Source organism: Coregonus lavaretus (genome assembly GCF_964263955.1).
Source record: "Coregonus lavaretus genome assembly, chromosome: 23".
In the NCBI taxonomy this organism is placed as follows: domain Eukaryota; kingdom Metazoa; phylum Chordata; class Actinopteri; order Salmoniformes; family Salmonidae; genus Coregonus; species Coregonus lavaretus.
Window position 1 is genome coordinate 12,287,821 of NC_140010.1, and position 13,865 is coordinate 12,301,685.

Genomic DNA, 13,865 nt, shown 5'->3' on the forward strand with positions numbered 1-13,865 from the left:
TGTGTGATAACCATCCTGGAGTAGGGGATAGGGGACTAGTCCATAGGAGGTAGGGTGTGTGTGATAACCATCCTGGAGTAGGGGATAGGGGACTAGTCCATAGGAGGTAGGGTGTGTGTGATAACCATCCTGGAGTAGGGGATAGGGGACTAGTCCATAGGAGGTAGCAGAGGAGTGATAACCCCATGGTGGATCTGCTGTGAGGAGTACTGAGGACAGGAAGGACCCAGGAGGATGTCATCAGCCGGAGGAGAGTCAGCCAGCTCGGAGCTCCAAGCAGGTGTCAAAACCAGCACGCTGAGACGGGAGTCCAGGAGGACTAAAGGTAAGAATTCTAGATGCATGGATGTAATGTATGCTATGCAACACCCCCCCCCCCCCCATCCCCCCTACCCCCGCCCTCACACACACACACACACACACACACACATACACACACATATATACACACACAGACACACACACACAGACACACACAGTGGCTCACACATACGCCCACATGCATACGTGTACACACACATGCATACATACAAACAAAGGGAAGGTACATTCCCCTTGGTACAAATGAAGTTATTATATTCTATTGCATTCTAACCCACCCACACACCAGATGGGAAGGTATGTTAAAAACATGTACATACATGTTACAGCAACCCACACAAAGCACACAGACGAAATGTACACTGTATTCTCACAGAATACAAACACATCCCAATAACACACACACACACATTTATAGACAAAATAAAAAGACAGACACTTGCATGTGTGGCAGTGAGCAGTGACACACTTCTATCTGTATTAATAGTGAGTCATTGTAGACGTGGATAAATATCATTCCTCCTATCAGAGAAAACTTCAGTCAGCCTTCAGTCACAGAGAAGAAGAGAGAGGGAAAGAGACAGAGGGAGAGACAGAGGGAGAGAGAGAGAGAGAGAGAGAGATGCATAGAGGACGGGAGAGAGACAGAGCGACAGACACAGAAAGAGAGAGAGAGAGAGATGCATAGAGGACAGGAGAGAGACAGAGCGACAGACACAGAAAGAGAGAGAGAGAGGTAGAGCGCCTCCAGAGCTGTCCTGCTCCACCCAGGGACTCATCCAGATGCAGCAGCAGATCTAGAGCAGCTATTGGCTGTAGCCAGGGGGTTGGTAGTGTCATGATTTAGTTGTGGGTTCGTTTCCCACGGGGGGCCAGTATGAAAAACTCACTTAACTGTAAGTAGCTCTGGATAAGAGCGTCTGCTAAATGACTAAAATGTAAGGAGAGAGAGGAAGATAAATGTATTATGCTTGCTTCTCTCTTGCTCTCTCCCTGTCCTTCTCTCCTTTCATCCCTCCTCACTCCTTCCCTCCCTCTCGCCATCTCTGCGTCCATGAATAAAGCCGGTACAGTAAATCTGGCTTCTCCTAGAACAGAAGCAGCAGCAGCAGGGCTCTGGGGTCAGGTCCTCTGGGGTCAGATCCTCTGGGGCCGGCCATTTTAGTGGATCTGTCCGTCAGATCACACCAGATAAATGGCCGGGCTGGCGGAGAGCCTATCGATTTGAGTTAAGTGGAGGAGGGGAGAGAGAGGTAGGCTTATTACACACATGGCCATGCGAAGCGACACCATAGGCCACTGGTGGAGAGAGACAGGACAGGCTATCAGAGCATGTTATCAGTGCAGGCTTTAGCATGTTAATCACTGGAGATGCTGTTTAGATTCATAGTAATGGAAATGGGATTAGCATGGAGATTGGTGCACACTGTCATAAAGCGCTGGGCTCAGAGAGGTGACTGACTAGGCTGGGTGAAGAACCCTCTCAAGGTGTATTGGCAGGATGGCTGGATGGATGGATGGATGGGTGGATGTATGGATCGTGGGAGGGTGGATCGGTGGGTGGATGAATGGCAGAGCTTTAGACAAAGCCTGTACCTGTTTGGCTAGGTGGGTGGGCGGATTATAAAGTAGGTTAATATAAGTGTGTTTTCAGATGCAATTTGGTTATTTCTTTCATTGTGCTTAACGTTTCCCCTGATATCGCCCAATAATTTAGTTTTCATACTTTAAAAAAATGAAAATAAGTAATATACACTGCTCAAAAAAATAAAGGGAACACTAAAATAACACATCCTAGATCTGAATGAATGAAATAATCTTATTAAATACTTTTTTCTTTACATAGTTGAATGTGCTGACAACAAAATCACACAAAAATTATCAATGGAAATCAAATTTATCAACCCATGGAGGTCTGGATTTGGAGTCACCCTCAAAATTAAAGTGGAAAACCACACTACAGGCTGATCCAACTTTGATGTAATGTCCTTAAAACAAGTCAAAATGAGGCTCAGTAGTGTGTGTGGCCTCCACGTGCCTGTATGACCTCCCTACAACGCCTGGGCATGCTCCTGATGAGGTGGCGGATGGTCTCCTGAAGGATCTCCTCACAGACCTGGACTAAAGCATCCGCCAACTCCTGGACAGTCTGTGGTGCAACGTGGCGTTGGTGGATGGAGTGAGACATGATGTCCCAGATGTGCTCAATTGGATTCAGGTCTGGGGAACGGGCGGGCCAGTCCATAGCATCAATGCCTTCCTCTTGCAGGAACTGCTGACACACTCCAGCCACATGAGGTCTAGCATTGTCTTGCATTAGGCGGAACCCAGGGCCAACCGCACCAGCATATGGTCTCACAAGGGGTCTGAGGATCTCATCTCGGTACCTAATGGCAGTCAGGCTACCTCTGGCGAGCACATGGAGGGCTGTGCGGCCCCCCAAAGAAATGCCACCCCACACCATGACTGACCCACCGCCAAACCGGTCATGCTGGAGGATGTTGCAGGCAGCAGAAAATTCTCCACGGCGTCTCCAGACTCTGTCACGTCTGTCACATGTGCTCAGTGTGAACCTGCTTTCATCTGTGAAGAGCACAGGGCGCCAGTGGCGAATTTGCCAATCTTGGTGTTCTCTGGCAAATGCCAAACGTCCTGCATGGTGTTGGGCTGTAAGCACAACCCCCACCTGTGGACGTCGGGCCCTCATACCACCCTCATGGAGTCTGTTTCTGACCGTTTGAGCAGACACATGCACATTTGTGGCCTGCTGGAGGTCATTTTGCAGGGCTCTGGCAGTGCTCCTCCTGCTCCTCCTTGCACAAAGGTGGAGGTAGCAGTCCTGCTGCTGGGTTGTTGCCCTCCTACGGCCTCCTCCACGTCTCCTGATGTACTGGCCTGTCTCCTGGTAGCGCCTCCATGCTCTGGACACTACGCTGACAGACACAGCAAACCTTCTTGCCACAGCTCGCATTGATGTGCCATCCTGGATGAGCTGCACTACCTGAGCCACTTGTGTGGGTTGTAGACTCCGTCTCATGCTACCACTAGAGTGAAAGCACCGCCAGCATTGAAAAGTGACCAAAACATCAGCCAGGAAGCATAGGAACTGAGAAGTGGTCTGTGGTCACCACCTGCAAAACCAGTCCTTTATTGGGGGTGTCTTGCTAACTGCCTATAATTTCCACCTGTTGTCTATTCCATTTGCACAACAGCATGTGAAATTTATTGTCAATCAGTGTTGCTTCCTAAGTGGACAGTTTGATTTCACAGAAGTGTGATTGACTTGGAGTTACATTGTGTTGTTTAAGTGTTCCCTTTATTTTTTTTGAGCAGTGTACTCATAAATGAAAAGAGGTACAACCCATCCACAATAAAGGACAAATCCTTTTAGCCTTTTAGATTTGAGCCTTTTTGTCTGAGGAATTTCGATCCATGGTGTTTTCTAACCAGACCAGATGTCAGAAAAACCAAACCCTTACTGCAGTGTGTGTGTCTTCCTGCCTGTGAAGGTAAAGGCAAGCCACCCCTCTGCCCATCGATGGAATTGCTTCACATGCGTGACTTCACTCCATCTCCATAGCAACTGTTGCTTGTCAACTGTAATCTGTGCAACAAACAATTTTTACTTCAACAAAAGAATGGGGGAAAAAGCCTCAGCATAAATCTACAGTCAGTGAGTATTGCATTGGCAGGGTTGAAAGATGCCCTAGAAATTAAACACCATTATGACCCCGTACATTTTAGCTCCACATCATCTTCTATTCCAATCACAAATAGGTAATGGTGACACCTTAAACTCAATCTAGTTATTAACCAATTTATCATCGGAAGTCCCACTATGCCATCATAGGCTACTCAGATGTGTCACACACCGACATGTTTATTGAGAAGGCACTGAAATGAAATATATTTTATATATTTAGTCAAGAATAGAATCTATCTTCTATATTGTTATATTGAAAAATTATCAAATTGGGGGCACATGCCCCTTCAGTTTCAATAGGCATGACACCTCATATCATACTGTTGTAATCATTGCTGTAATGATTCTGTAATTTACCCCCTGCTAAAGAGTCACCTGATCATCACAACCCAGCCAAAGCACATTAATACATTTTTTACATTTTACATTTTAGTAATTTAGCAGACGCTCCTATCCAGAGCGACTTACAGTAGTGAGTGCATACATTTTCATAAATTTTTCATACTTTTTTCAATAGTTGTGTGTAACTGTGATGTGATCAATGTATTATCCACTGACTGTATTGATGATGTGCACAATACCCCTCGTTAACTCACTAATTGGTTTAACTAGCTCTGGTCCAGGGCATTAGTGTGGCTTGCTAACGCTGAGCCTTCAACAAAGGTGCACAAACACCCTGGACCAGAGTGTAGACCTAATTTTATCCTACCTCCAGGTCTGTGTCCATGGGATCCAGGAATGTGTGCTGATGTTTAGTAAAAGTGTGTGTATGTGACGTGTGTGTGCTGAGGCTTGTGAATGATACTTTATCTTTCAACACGCAGGGGATGGAAAGGGAAGAGGAGGCAGATGGTGCAGATAGACTCTACTCTAGTCTACTCTAGTCAGGCCTTCATATTTTATGCTGCTTCTTAGCCCCAGCAGACCAGGAAAACTTCTGTAAGACTAACTGACTAAAGCTGAGTTGTGAACGAACTCAGACAAAGAGACAGATGGATGGATGAATGTAATACATACATTCAAATTGCACATGTATAGATTCATATTATAAATAGACAATGATGCAAAGATAGATGGGTAAAATCCTCGCAACGTTCAAAGGTTAAGCTTTATTGGATGCTGGGCTCCCCAACTAAAGTTGCAGTTGCCAACTACTCGTATCTGGAGGGCCACGTATGATTCTCCATCTGGTGCCGTCCTGCCATCTGTCCTTTCCTTGTCCCCATTTTACTGAGGCGTGGGGGTGCAGACACTATCTTCTCACAGCCAGCTAGTCCATTGACTCCACTCCGTAACCAGTATGGAGGAGGGCTAGCAATTGTCCTCTCAATAGGCTGAGGTATTTCGTCTCAGGTGGTTAATTGGAGAGCTTTAGTCTGAATTGATCCAGAAACCAGTTACTCTACTGCATCCACGCTCTACTACACCCACAAATCAAATCAAATCAAATCAAAATGTATTTGTTACATGCGTGGAATACAACGGGTGTAGACTTTACTGTGAAATGCTTGCTTACGAGTCTTCCCCAACGTGTGCCTCTTTGCTTGACATCATGGGAAAATCTAAAGAAATCAGCCAAGACCTCAGAGGTCTTGGCAGAGGGGTGGCAGCATCATGCTGTGGGGGTGCTTTGCTGCAGGAGGGACTGGTGCACTTCACAAAATAGATGGCATCATGAGGAAGGAAAATTATGTGGATATATTGAAGCAACATCTCAAGACATCAGTCAGGAAGTTAAAGCCTGGTCCCAATTGGTCTTCCAAATGGAAAATGACCCCAAGCATACTACCAAAGTTGTGGCAAAATGGCTTAAGGACAACAAAGTAAAGGTATTGGAGTGGCCGTCACAAAGCCCTGACCTCAATCCTATAGAACATTTGTGGGCAGAACTGAAAAAGCGTGTGCGAGCAAGGAGGTCTACAAACCTGACTCAGTTACACCAGCTCTGTCAGGAGGAATGGGCCAAAATTCACCCAACTTATTGTGGGAAGCTTGTGAAAGGTGAAACGTTTGACCCAAGTTAAACAATTTAAAGGCAATGCCACCAAATACTAATTGAGTGTATGTAAAATTCTGACCCACTGGGAATGTGATGAAAGAAATAAAAGCCTAAATAAATCATTCTCTCTACTATTATTCTGACATTTCACATTCTTAAAATAAAGTGGTGATCCTAACTGACCTAAGACAGGGAATTCTTACTAGGATTAAATGTCAGGAATTGTGAAAAACTGAGTTTAAATGTATTTGGCTTAGGTGTATGTAAACTTCCGACTTCAACTGTATGTGTGTGTGGGTGTGTGTGGGTGTGTGTGTGTGTGTGTGTGTGTGTGTGTATATGTGTGTGTGTGTTGTGTCGTATGCTTGTGTGTGTTATGTGTTTGGGTTTTGTGTGAGAATGTCAGTGTAGTGTGTGTGTGTGAGTGTGTATACAGTGTGCTTACAGTGCCTTCAAAAAGTATTCACACCACTTGACTTATTCCACATTTTGTTGTGTTACAAGGTGGGATTAAAATTTATTTAATTGTCATTTTTTGGTCAACGATCTACACAAAATACTCTGTAATGTAAAAAATTTGAACATTTGTAAAACGTTTATGAAAATTAAAAAACTAGTATATCTTAATTAGATAATTATTCAACCCCTTTGAATAATTTGATTTTCTCCAAACATAACGTTTTGTATTCAGGACATAAAGTTAATTTATTTGCCACATTTGCAAAAGGATGCATGTTTTGGAATATTTTTTAGGTTAGTATTGTGGAGTGACTACAATGTTGTTGATCTATTCTCAGTTTTCTCCTATCACAGACATTAAACTCTGTAACTGTTTTAAAGTCACCATTGGCCTCATGGTGAAATCCCTGAGCGGTTTCCTTCATCTCCAGCAATTGAGTTAGGAATGATGCCTGTATCTTTGTAGTGGCTGGGTGTATTGATACACCGTTAATTAATAACTTCACCATGCTCAAAAGGATATTCAATATCTGCTTTTTAAATGTTTTACCCATCTACCAATAGGTGCGCTTCTTTGCAAGGCATTGGAAAACCTCCCTGGTCTTTGTGGTTGAATCTGTGTTTCAAATTCACTGCTCGACTGAGGGATCTTACATATAATTGTATGTGTTGGGTACAGAGATGAGGTACTCATTCAAAAATCATGTTAAACACTATTATTGCACACAGAGTGAGTCCATGCAACTTATTATGTGACTTGTTTAGCACATCTTTACTCTTGTACTGATGTAGGCTTGCCATAACAAAGTGTGGTGTATTGAGAAATGTATTATGTGTTAATGAGTTTAGATTTTAAATGGTTGCAAATAGCCAATGGGATTTGTATGCAGGGGTTGAGTTATTTGAATTAACAAATGACAATGAATTAACAAATGACAATGGGGTTTCCGTTATTGCATTGAAGTGATTGGATTACGTGATGCAAGGGCGGTGAAAGTTCAATGATGTATTGAAGAGTTGGGCTGAAGACACTGTAGAGAGTGGTCGACTGGAATGTGTTAAGGAGAACAAGAAATAATTCTGTTCTGGTTATTATAAGTGTGCTTCGGAGTCTTCAGTAAAAGAACCCAGCATCTTAGGATGCAACAACAAAGGGGTTGAATACTTATTCACTCAAGAAATGTCAACTTTTAATTTGTAATTAATTTGTAAAAAAATCTGAAATACATAATTCTACTTTGACATTGTGGGATATTGTGTGTAGTCTAGTGACACAACATCTCAATTTAATCCATTTAAAATTCAGGCTGTAACACAACAACATCAAGGGGTGTGAATACTTTATGAAGGCACAGTATATAATAATATGCCATTTAGCAGATGCTTTTATCCAAAGCGACTTACAGTCATGCGTGCATACATTATTTTTTTTTTGTGTATGGGTGGTCCCGGGGATCGAACCCACTACCTTGGCGTTACAAGCGCTGTGCTCTACCAGCTGAGCTACAGAGGACCATATATATAGTCTTGTGAGTGTGCAAAGAGTCAGTGCAAGATAGGGTAAACGCAGATAGTCCGGGTAACCATTTAATTAACTATTTAGCAGTCTTATGGCTATTTAGCAGTCATATGGCTTGCGGTTAGAAGCTGTCTCGGAGCCTGTTGGTCCAAGAGCCGATGCTCCGGTACCATTTGCCAGACTGTAGCAGAGTGAACGGTCTATAGCTTGGGTGGCTGAAGTCTTTGGCAGTGATGTCCTGGGCCGTCCGCATTACCCTCTGTAGAGCTTTGGATCGAAGCCGGTGCATTTGCCATACTAAGCGGTGATGCAGCCAGTCAAGCTGCTCTCGATGGTGCAGCTATAGAACTTTTTGAGGATCTGAGGGCCCATGCCAAATCTTTTGAGCCTCCTGAGGGGGAAGAGGCACTGTCGTGCCCTCTTCACGACTGTGTGGGTGTGTGTGGACCATGTTAAGTCCTTAGTGATATGGACGCCAAGGAACTTGAAGCTCTCGACCCGCTCCACTACAGCCCTGTCGATGTGGATGGGGGCATGCTCGCCCCTCTTTCTCCTGTAGTCCACAATCAGCTCCTTGGTCTTACTGACGTTAGGGGGAGAGGTTGTTGTCCTGGCACCACACTGCCAAGACGCTGACCTCCTCCCTGTAGGCTGACTCATCGCTGTCGGTGATCAGGCCTACCACCGTCGTGTCATCAGCGAACTTGATGATGGTGTTGGAGTCGTGCCTGGCCACGTATTCGTGGGTGAACAGGGAGTACAGGGACTAAGCATGCACCCCTGAGGGGCCCACATGTTGAGGGTCAGCGTGGCAGAGGTGTTGTTGCCTACCCTCACCATCTGGGGCCGGCTTGTCAGGAAGTCCAGGACCAGTTGCAGAAGGAGGTGTTCAGTCCCAGAGTCCCAAGCTTGGTGATGAGCTTGGAGGGGACTATGGTGTTGAAGGCTGAGCTGTAGTCTCTGAACAGGATTCTCACATAGTTATTTCCCCTCTTGTCCAGTTGGAAGAAGGCAGTGTGAAGTGCAATAGATTAATCTGTGGATCTGTTGGGGCATTATGCGAATTGGAGTGGATCCTAGGTGTCTGGGATGATGGTGTTGATGTACGTCATGACCAGCCTTTCAAAGAACTTCATAATTACAGATGTGAGTGCTAGAGGGCTATAGTCATTTAAGCAAGTTACCTTGGAGTTCTTGGGAATAGGGACAATGGTGGTCAACTTGAAACATATTGGGATTACAGACTGGGACAAGGAGAGATTGAAAATGTCAGAGAAGACACTTGCCAGCTGGTCTGCACATTTTACGTGCCCTAGTAATCCGTCTGGTCCGGCGGCCTTGTGAGTGTTAACTTGTTTAAAAGTTTTACTCAAATCGGCCATGGAGAGCGAGATCACACAGTCATCTGGAACAACAAGTCATGCAGACCTTGGTGTTGTTTTCCTCGAAGCGAGCATAAAGGCATTTAGCTCGTTTGGGTTTTCTGAGTCACTGGGCATCTCACGGCTGGGTTTCCTTTTGTAATCCGTTATCGTCTGCAAGCCCTGCCACATTCGACAAGGGCCGGAGCCGGTGTAATAGGATTCCACCTTCCTCCTATATTGTTCTTTTGCATGTTCGATGTGTCGTCGGAGGTCATAGCGGGCTTTCTTGTATGCGTCCATGTCCTTGTCCCGTTCCTTCTAAGGAGTAGCTCTAGCCTTTAGCCCAGCACGGATATTGCCTGTAATCCATGGTTTTTGGTTTGGATACGTTCGTATAGTGACTGTGGGGATGATGTCATCTATGCACTTATTAATGAAGCCTGTGACTGATGTGGTAAACTCCTCAATACTATCAGATGAATCCAGGAACATATCCCAGTCTGTACCAAGGAGCCAGGGTTCCGGTCTAGAAGCTCCTACGGTTTTGCTTCGGTACTGCAGTTTAACTGACACCCGGCCCAGAAAGACAATTTCCATACACGACCACATAGAGAAATGTCAGATTTGAACATTCCTAATAAGACACCCTAGTCATCACCTTTGTGCACAAAACATCCATTGAATTATTCAAATAAATCTGATTTTTTTCAGCACTCACAGCCGAAGATATTATAATGTTATATTCATCCAATGTCTGCCATGTCGCTGCTCATACTGCTCCCTGTGCACACTGAGTGCTAGTGCACATGTGATGTTGGTCTGTATAAACCGGATTAAACCTGGATATAGACGGTCCATGAGTAGATTACCTTGAAAACAACGGTCGGACATCTTGGATACAGTCTCCAGTTGTTATTATACCTCAGTGGTCTGTGCTAGCAAAACAGTCTTCATCGGACGGTACTTCCTGTTTGAGCTTTTGTTTGTAAACAGGAATCAGGAGGATAGATTCATGGTCTGATTTGCCGAAGGGAGGGCGAGGGAGGGCCATGTATGTATTTGTGTGGGTAGAATAAAAGTGGTCTAGAGTTTTAGCGCCCAAATTGGTGTAGGAGACGTGTTGGTAGAAGTGAGGTAGAATGGTTTTAAGTCTCCCCGCGTTAATGTCTCCGCCCAGCAGAAACGCTGCCTCTGGGTGTGCAGTTTCTTGTTTGTTTATGGTCCCATAAAGTTTGTTTAGTGCCAAAGTGGTGTTGGCTTGTGGAGGGATGTAGACAGCCGTGATAATTATGGATGTGAACTCTCTTGGTAGATAAAAAGGTCTGCAGCTTACCATGATATATTCTATATGGCAAAGCTCTAGTTTTCCTTCACACTGGAAGCAGCACACCAAGTGGTGTTTATGAAGAGGCACACCCCTCCCCCTTTGGACTTACCTGAGGCTGCTGTTGACCGATCGTGCCGCTGCATGGAGAAACTACTGAGTTCGATGTTCATAGATTGAGCCAGCCCAAGTTTCTGAAATGCATATAATATTGCAGTTTTTCAAGTCTCTCTGATAGGAGACTCTGGAACGAACCTCATACATCTTTTTCTCGAGTGACCGAACATTTATCAATAAAACAGAGGGGAGTGCCGGTCGATTTTCTCTTCGTCTCAGTCTCACCAGGATGCCAGCCAGTTTATCGCGTATATGCCTGCAGCGTTTCGGTAGCCCATGAAACAAAGGAATAATGTCCGGTGTGAACTAAGGAACAGCTGAGTCGGCGTTGAAATCAGATTTGAAGTTGATATCGAGGTTAGTAATTGTCGATCTGATGTCCAAAAGTGCTTGGCGGTCATATGTGATAATATACTGAACAAAAATATAAATGCAACATGCAACATTTTCAACAATTTTACTGAGTTACAGTTAATATAAGGAAATCAGTAAATTTAAATAAATAAATTAGGCACTAATCTATGGATTTTATATGACCGGGCAGGGGTGCAGCCATGGGTAGATTCCAGGTGCGTCGTCGTCGGGTGAGGTTGTGTCTCTCTCTGGCGGGAGGTAAGCTTGGCTTATATGGTTTATATACATGGTTTGGGCTTTGTCGAGTAAAGCTTAAACTATGTATTTAGATTGTAGTTAGGTATTGTAGGTAGTTATCGTGGGTTGTTGTATGTAATTATTGTAGGTTAGTATTGTATTCGGCTGAGCCCGGTGAAGCACGAAGCTAGCTAGCTAACCCACTACCTGGACTAGCTAGCGGGTGGCTACTGGTAAATATTAGCAACTGTGGATAGTTGTTTCACGCCTGAGAGTGCGTGTAATTACGCCAGCTAGCTGCCTACAATAATGACATACAATAATGCCAATAATGCCTACCATTCAGCTGTTTTTCTAACCTCATTGTCTGAAGCGTTAACGTTAGGTAGTAAGTGGCTACTGTGCTTGAAATTTAGCTAGCTTGTTGCTACCTGGATAGCTACTAAACAATGGCTGGAACGACCTAGCGAACAGACGCGAACTGGCTGAGTCAATTCAGTGGCTAGCTTTGCACTTGGCTAGCTAACAGTAGCTGCTAGGGGTAAGTTATAACCTACATTTGTGTTTTGTTTTTACATACTGGTAGCCAGAGTCGTTCAAGGGAATTCGGGACATGGGTGACTAGTTAACGTTAGCTTGGCTCTCTCTGTGTGTTCGTGCCGTGGGAGGAGGGGTTGCTTCGTTGTCTGAAAGCAATGGCTAGTTAGTATGCTAACTATTCTAGCTAACTAACTGGCTGAATAAGTTGACGACGGACTCACTCAAGCTGTCGGGACTAACCCACAACGTTAGACACGGACACAAATGATCTGCTTGGCGTGTTGACACACTGGTGGTTTGTTGTGGCCGAGGATTGGTGCTAAACCGTGTTGTTGGAGTCCGGCATGCTAGTTGGCTGTGGTGTCATATGACTAGGTGCCCTGGATGATTTTCATGGAAGAATACTGTACCAAGTTAGCTAGCTGAATAAACTAAGTTAGTCTATTCCTAGAAAACATTGAACCGCTGTAGTTTACAACAAGTATAGTTTCTGAGGTGGAAGTTGGAAAAGTTTTATATTTGGGTGTTTCAGTGAAACGTAAGTGAGGGAGGCCCCGCTCTCTCCTTTCCCAGATGTTTAGTTCATTTCATTCCGATCTCCTTTGCATTATTGTAGCCATTTTCTTTAGCCTGTCAACTATGCCTCTGTCTATACCTGTTCTCTCCTCCGCACAGGCTATACAAACGCCTCACACCGCGTGGCTGCTGCCTCTCTAACCTGGTGGTCCCTGCACGCACCACCCACGTGGAGTTCCAGGTCTCAGGCAGCCTCTGGAACTGCCGTTCTGCTGCCAACAGGGCAGAGATCATCTCAGCCTATGCTACCCTCCAGTCCCTCGACTTCTTGGCGCTGACGGAAACATGGATTACCACTGAAAACACTGCTATTCCTACTGCTCTCTCCTCATCTGACCATGTGTTCTCGTATACCCCGAGAGCATCTGGTCAGCGGGGTGGTGGCACAGGAATCCTCATCTCTCCCAAGTGGACATTCTCTCTTTTTCCCCTGACCCATCTGTCTATCTCCTCATTTGAATTCCATGCTGTCACAGTCACTAGCCCATTCAAGCTTAACATCCTTGTCATTTATCGCCCTCCAGGTTCCCTTGGAGAGTTCATCATTGAGCTTGACAAGTTCCTTTCCTGAGGATGGCTCACCCCTCACAGTTCTGGGTGACTTCAACCTCCCTACGTCTACCTTTGACTAATTTCTCTCTGCCTCCTTCTTTCCACTCCTCTCCTCTTTTGACCTCACCCTCTCACCGTCCCCCCCTACTCACAAGGCAGGCAATACGCTTGACCTCATCTTTACTAGATGCTGTTCTTCTACTAATCTCACTGCAACTCCCCTCCATGTCTCCGACCACTACTTTGTATCCTTTTCTCTCTCGCTCTCCTCCAACACTACTCACTCTGCCCCTACTCAGATGGTAATGCGCCGTCGCAACCTTCGCTCTCTCTCTCCCGCTACTCTCTCCTCTTCCATCCTATCATCTCTTCCCTCTGCTCAATCCATCTCCCTCCAATCTCCTGATTCTGCCTCCTCAACCCTCCTCTCCTCCCTTTCTGCATCCTTTGACACTCTATGTCCCCTATCCTCCCGGCCGGCTCGGTCCTCCCCTCCTGCTCCGTGGCTTGATGACTCATTGCGAGCTCACAGAACAGGGCTCCGGGCAGCCGAGCGGAAATGGAGGAAAACTAGACTCCCTGCGGACCTGGCATCTTTTCACTCCCTCCTCTCTACATTTTCTTTATCTGTTTCTGCTGCTAAAGCAACTTTCTACCACTCTAAATTCCAAGCATCTGCCTCTAACCCTAGGAAGCTCTTTGCCACGTTCTCCTCCCTGCTGAATCCTCCCCCCCCCCTCCCTCTCTGTGGATGACTTCGTCAACCATTTTGAAAAGAAGGTTGACGTCATCCGATCCTC

General features: G+C 45.3%; 1 pseudogene across 1 annotated transcript in view; it reads left to right on the forward strand.

The window, feature by feature from the left end:
• Positions 1-234: 234 nt before the first annotated feature.
• LOC311150805 (disabled homolog 1-like) overlaps positions 235-13,865 on the forward strand; it is a 49,836-nt pseudogene continuing 36,205 nt past the window's right edge. The window contains exon 1 of the transcript in view: positions 235-325. The product of the transcript in view is annotated as a disabled homolog 1-like (transcript). The remainder of the gene's footprint in view (positions 326-13,865) is intronic.